A 7,196-nucleotide genomic window follows, 5' to 3' on the forward strand; every position below is an offset into this window, starting at 1 on the left:
GTGATATTGTTTAGGTGAATGTCGTTGGTAAGGGAAAACAACAATGGAGAACAAATTCAAACCAAACCTTCACATATCAAAATCTACAAATAAAACAAATTGAAGAAAAACGTATCACATTACAAATCTGGGTATAGATTTGGATACAAACCCATGAAATCGACAAACATGGATGCTATATCCGACCATTCTAGAGAGATCTAGAACGAGAGTGAATGAGGAGAAACAGGAGTTGTTGTTGGTAGAAGGAGGTGTTGGCGATTATAGATCGTGGGTTTGGTGGAAGGAAATGCTAGTGAAGGCGGAGGTTGCAGAGTTGGTAGTGCAGCAACGTAGGTGGAGTTGGTGCGACGGTTAAGGTGTCCGAGAGGATTGTTTGGCTTTGATATTGGGGATTCGAAAGAGGTGCACTAGTGGTAGTGTCAATGTAAAATAGTTGGTGGTGTACGTATTAGTTCTTAATTTGAAAAAGGAGGAGTTTAAAGAAAAAAACCAAGTGGTTTTGGAAATTAGAGTAATCGGTATGGTGCTCCTATTATATTGTATATTGTGTGATTTATGTTTGTAACACCCCAACTCCCAGGTATAAATTTTAAAGTTTTATATTCATTATTAGAGACCTACTCGACGAGTTGGCTGCCCCAACTCGTCGTGTAGAATCGGTTATGGTCGCGTGGTTTATGGAACATACTCGACGAGTTGGTGGAACCCAACTCAACGAGTAGAGGTTGTGCATGAAAACCCTATTTTGTAGGGTTCGCACCCTATTTAAAGGACCTTAAGTCCTTTCCCCCAGCCACCTTTGCCACTTTTGACGTCCAGAAGATAAAACCCTAATAAATCTAACCCTATTCTTGAGTATGTCTGAGGCTAAAGTGTGTGCTTGGTGCATTTCTTGAAGAGACTTGAAGATTTAGAGGCTTGGAACAAGAAGAAGCTTGTAGATCCAGTATCTACCTCGTGCTGGCATCCAGTAGAAGGTAAAAAGTCCTTACCTTCGCTTTCCATTTCCTAGATCTCTTTTTATGTTAGTATATATGGGCATTTTTGTGCAAAAAGGGGGGCATGCTCGGGTTTGAGCTTGTCATGAGAACGTGGTTTCAGATCTGGACTCCCCTAGGCCCTCATGAACATAAAGTTCTCGACTTTATCTAGCCCTAGCCCTTTTCCATGTCCAAAACCTTCTTATAAGGATAGTTTTGAGTGTTTTAGCTTCTTGAAGCCTTGCGTGCACGAAAAGTTAGCAACTTTACGTGATAAATACACCCTAGGAGCCTAGATCTACAGTTTGGAGCTTTGGTTTCGCTTAAAAGCGTCTGAATGAGAAATGAACTGAAGGAACTCGACGAGTTGCATAGTCAACTCGACGAGTTGGATGAGGGTTTCCCGTTTTCTAGATTATGCATGTACTGGACGAGTTAGAGGGGTAACTCAACGAGTTGGTTAGGGTTTTCCCGACATTCTGGACACTGCATAGACTCGATGAGTTGTCTGGAAACTCAACGAGTCGACTGGGGTTTTCACGGTTTCTTGAGTTTTGATGGAACTCGACGAGTCATTAAGCTACACTCGACGAGTTGGGTCAACATGGACTATTGACCTTGACAGTTGACTTTGACTTTGACCAAGGGTTAACCAGTTTGACTTCTAGGGGTATTTTGGTAATTGGGGAATTTATGGAAGTTGATCATTGGTGGATATAGGTGTTGGTGTTTGGAGCTGTGTTTCAGGAGTTTGATACTTCAATTCCGATCGACATTATGAGGTGAGTTCTTCTCACTATATCAATAGGGTCTAAGGCACCAAGGCCGACCCATTATGGTTTATATCCTGGTTATAGGATTATGCTATGTTAGTGATCTGTTAGATCGGTATCCTCGTTATAGGATGATGCTATGTTAGTGATCTGTTAGATCGGTATCCTGGTTATATGATGATGCTATGTTAGTGATATGTTAGATCGATATCCTGGTTATAGGATGATGCTGTGTTAGTGATCTGTTAGATCTGTATGACTATCTGTACATGCTAGCTAGCGTATGATATTTATGTGCACATGATTGTTTGATTGGGGTTGGGTTGAGGCGGTCCTGCTTTGTGCAATATGCCAACATACCCAGGGCGGCCCGGATAGACTGCAAACCCGGTAAGTCCGTACTAGTCAGGCCGAATGTCCGGCGAGCGGTCCGAGTAGGCCGAAGGCCCTGTGAGGCGGTCCACACGTGTTGATGGCTCGAAGAGGGGTCCAGATAGGCTGATGGCCCTGCGCGGCGGACCAGTCAGGCTGATGGCGCATTATGCATGCTGTTTGTATGATATTGTTATGGTTTGTATGGCGTTGGTATTTTGGGGAACTCACTAAGCATCGGGCTTACAGTTGTTGATTTTGTTTCAGGTACATCAGATGATCGCGGGAAGGCGAAGGCGTGATTGTGCACCTCCTCATATTTTGTGATTTGATTTCTGGGATACTCTGACATGAAACTATTTTGAAAAGACTTTGTGCTTTGATTATGATTGAACAAAATGGTGAAATGATGTTGATTTTGGTCCCTGTATTGATAGAGAAGAAATAGTTGGTGTAAAAAACTGAAGGCTTGTACTTTGATTTCGAAGGCTGTGATGAAAAAGCGATGTGCAAAGGATTTCTGTTGATGGTATTTGTGGTGATGAAAAAGTGAATGGCTGTGGATTCGTTTTTCGAGTCGTTAATGTCGATGACTTGGGTTAATAATCTTCGAAAGCTGTGACATGGAGGTGGAGTAATTGATTTCAAAGGTTTGATGAATTGGGTTAAAAAGTTTCGAAAGTTTTGGTTGTGAGAATCGGGTATCGATAGTCGAATATTTTAATGGCTTAATTTCAAAAGTATTGATAATGAGTTGGGAAGGAGACGGGAAGCCTTCGTCACTGGGTAACAAATTGATGAAGAAAACAGAATTTTTCGAAATTGGTCCATAAAGTTTCGATGGTCTAACAGTTTGTAACCACCTTCGAAATGAGGACTGGTTTTCGACAGTTTGGAAGAAAAGAGGCAGAATTTTCGCAATGAGTCCCTGCACTTTAGTCGAAATTTACAGTTTATACCCATATTCGACATTGGGGTATAATTTCGACATTTTGAAGAATTATGCAGAAGTTTCATGTTCAGCCCTTGCAGTTAATGCAAATTGACGCTTTCTACCCAGTTTCGCAAATGGGGAGAGTTTCGCATTTTTTGCTGTTTTGGGCGCACCGGGTCACTGCAGAATTTTGAAATTGACAATTTCTACCCATATTTGTGAAATTTGGTCAAAGGCGGTCCGTGAACGAAGCTAAAAATTGGAGATTTTTTGGATTTTCCGGATTGAAGCAAAATGTTTATGCCATGTGTTAAGGGGGAGTTTTGGATAGAAAAAAATTCCGAATTGAGCACTTTCTCATTCCCTTTTTTGTTTTATAATCATTTTTCGAATATAAAAATGGGGAGATATGGAAATTCGAAAATTGAATTTTTCATATTATGCGGACTAGAAGACCGAAGTGACCTTGAGTATTTGAAGTTTATGAAATTGTTCGATTGGAGATTCGGAAGTGGTTTCGGTTCATGATGGGTTTGGGTTTATTGAAGATTTTTGGGGTGTGCATAAATGCTCAAATTTTGGGCAATTTTTTTGGAGATTTGGACACTCCTAATTATCCGTTGATGCTCGGTTTTTATGGTCTCACATTCTAGAACCCAGATTGAAAAGTCAAGGAAGAATTGAAGATTTGATGTTCATCTCTACATGTGTCACGTTTGAGGCTCGGTTCGTGAAGTTGCTCGAGTTTGGAAGATTTGAAGCGGGTCATCCATTCCTAACTTTGAGGGGGGAGAATGTTGGATACAAAGTTCTCTATGTATGACTTTGTAGATGGTTTGAGTTTTGTAGACCCACTTGCATGTGGTAAAATAGCCTTGTGGCATGAGAGATAGAGAGAGAGAGACATGCAAACACCTCTATATAAGGTGGGTTCATACCACTTGTAGAGGTGTGCTTGAGAGATGTAACATTGAGAGTGTTAGTGTGTTAATTATGTAGATTTAGATCTAAATCCTTTTTTTGTAACACCTTTCATAATGGAATGCATCTCTTAAGCACCCAAATCACCGTGTTCTTTGTGTGTTTTTTAATTCCGCATGCCAAATCAATGCTCATAATTCACATCAAATAATTAATGGTTTTTGAATGTTTTAAAAAGTTTTAAATTGGCTTGATTTTTATGGATGTTACAAGTTGGTATCAGAGCCTTGGTTTGAGTGAATTGAAAGAACACTCTTGTGAATCCAGTCTCAAACTAAGGACAAGATTTTCAAAATGATTTTCAAATGGTTTTCAAAATACTAAAGGAGGATGCAAGTGTACGATCAGCCGAAGCCAGTAAGTAGACCCCAAAATACTTTATGGATTATTTGATTTTGTGATATGTTAGAACAGCATGCTAGTACTAGGCTAGGGATCTTCAAGAATTGCATGATAGAATTGCCTGGTTATATGATGCCTAATAGCCTAGGGTTTTTCCTTATATGAAATTGACATCATTATTGTAGTTGCTTAGTGTATGCATCACAATCGTATATAACTAAGATATTATAGCCTGAGAATGTTTGGTTTGACATTATTTCATGTTCTTGTTTGATGAAGGGCTTAGGGTAGGATCAGGTATTCGAAAGTCTATAGGGTCCAACGTTATGTATGGCTAGCATACACGAGTGTTGCATGGTCGGTGGAAGTTTTATGGGTAGGTTGTGCAGGGTCAGTCGGCCAGTTATGAGATACTTAGTCTTCCTCTAGGAGTGAGGATTGAGTGCTCGCCATACATATGTATATTGTTAGGGCGTTGTCATGATACTTGAGAAAAATATGGGTAGGTGTGGAAGGTAGTATGGGCCCGTACTACTGAAAGCATAGGACCCATATGCGTAGCGAGGAAGTCACAACCCCTAGGGATTTGCTGGGAGTTGGTTCCCCGATTGTTGTATGGAATGTATGATATCTTCCTGGTATATCTTCAGCATGGTGGTTACGAGGCGCTTTGTGACTGGATTCAGATCAGGATCAGGAGACGGCGGTCAGGGTGGACCAGCAGTGCCCGAGGTCATTGGTCAGATGAGGTCGGATGAGTTGGACGCTAGTATTCGAGAGATCTTGCATGATGAGGTTGCTATACTGTTCCGGGCATAGCTGTCGGATATGTTTGGGTCTATCTAGATCGCTATGGTGGAGTATTTCGATAAGCGCTATGCAGCTCTTGCTGAGATGGTTGTCGCTGCAGCCGCTGATAGTGGGACCAGTCGGGCTTTTCAGTACCGGGACTTTGATAGCACGAAGCCCCTAACTTTTGATAGCATTCAAGAACTGATCGTAGCCATAAGGTGGCTGTATGACGTGGAGGAATGTTTCTTGATGTGCTCATGTCCTGCTGACCAGAAGGTCAGGTGTGCTCTGAACTTGCTGAGGTCCAGAGCCAAGGACTGGTGGAGGTTGATGACGGGGTCGTATACAGATGATCAGAGAGTTGCGGTTACTTGGGATCAGTTCAGGGAGACGTTCCACGCTCGCCACATTCCACGGGTTGAGCACGAGCGGCTGGCACATGAGTTTCTGGATTTGACACAGGATGCGGAGTCGCTGAAGGAGATCACCCGTATATTCACTGAGAGGGCGATGTTTTTCCCAGAGTTTGCTTCCGAGCAGGCTCAGATGACACATTATCTGAGCATGGTCAAGACTGACATACGTCAGTTTGTTGCTACCCAGCGTTGCGATACACTGCTGGAGTTATAGGATGCCGCTAGGCGGCGTGAGCTTGAGATCGAGTTACAGCTACGGGAGCAGAGGCAGGCCCCGACGCAGTCACAGCCTGCGCCGAAGCGGCCCAAGACCGCTGATTCTAGGTCTTGGGGCCAGCGCGACCGCACTTGTGGGAAGTGCGGGAAAGGCCATTCGGGAGTTTGTAGATCTGGTAGTGCGTGCCGTAAATGCGGCAAGGATGGGCACTTAGCGAGGGGTTGTTGCCAGCCAGCCCTGGTTCAGGATATGAGGATTTGCTACCACTGCAATCAGGTTGGCCATGTGAAGACCAGCTGTCCACAGCTCGCTGCCAGGCCAACGCAGGCTCCAGCGCCGACTACATTTAGAATTACTAACGGGAGTAAGGGTAGAGCAGGGCCCCCGAGGGCTCCGGGACGCTCCTTCCAGCTTACAACCGAGGAGGCCAGGGCAGCACCAGATGTGGTTGCTGGTATGTTTCTATCCTTTATCTTACTGGTTATATATGTTGTATGATTATATGTGTTGTACCATGTTAGGTACATTCTTAGTGAACTCCTTACCTGCTTTGGTATTATTTGACTCCGGGGCGAGTCGGTCATTTGTCTCTCGATCGATCAGTAGAGAGTTTAATTTTCCTGTAGGAGAGCTAGAGTGTCCATTGCGAGTCTCCATCGCCAACGAACACAGGATTTCTACTTCTTCAGTTTATCGGGACTGCGTTTTGGAGATCTTCGGGTGTCCTTCCCGATTGATTTGATTCTGATTCCCATGGGGGAAGTTTGTGTGATAGTGGGTATGGACTGGCTGAGTCGATTCAGTGCCATGATCGACTACGAGGGTCAGCGTGTGGTAGTTCGAACCCCAAGTGGGGGAGAACTGGTTATCTTCGGCGAGGGACCAGAGTTGGTTTAGGGTTTTGCTCAGCTACCACGGCTCGGCAGTATATTCAACACGGGTGTGTGGGTTACTTAGCGTATGTGGTGGATACACGGGTCATGGATCAGTTTCAGTTTCGGACGTTTCGATTGTCAGGGAGTTTGCTGACGCGTTTCCGGAGGAGTTACCCGGAGTGCCTCCGGAGAGGCAGGTCGAGTTCAGGATCGACCTTGTGCCAGGTGCGGCCCCTATCGCCAAGGCGTCGTACTGATTGGCACCACCCGAGATGCAGGAGTTGTCATCTCAGCTATAGGAGATGCTAGGAAAGCAGTTCATTCGTCCGAGCAGTTCTCCGTGGGGTGCATCGATTCTCTTCGTGAAGAAGAAGGATGGTTCACACCGGATGTGCATTGACTACCGAGAGTTAAACAAGTTGACGGTGAAGAACCGTTATCCACTACCATGGATCGTTGATCTCTTTGATCAGCTACAAGGAGCATCATGGTTCTCCAAGATAGATTTGAG

This window comes from Lactuca virosa, chromosome 8 (assembly GCF_052849685.1).
Source record: "Lactuca virosa cultivar CGN04683 chromosome 8, Lactuca_virosa_CGN04683_v6, whole genome shotgun sequence".
NCBI classification, from domain to species: Eukaryota; Viridiplantae; Streptophyta; class Magnoliopsida; order Asterales; family Asteraceae; genus Lactuca; species Lactuca virosa.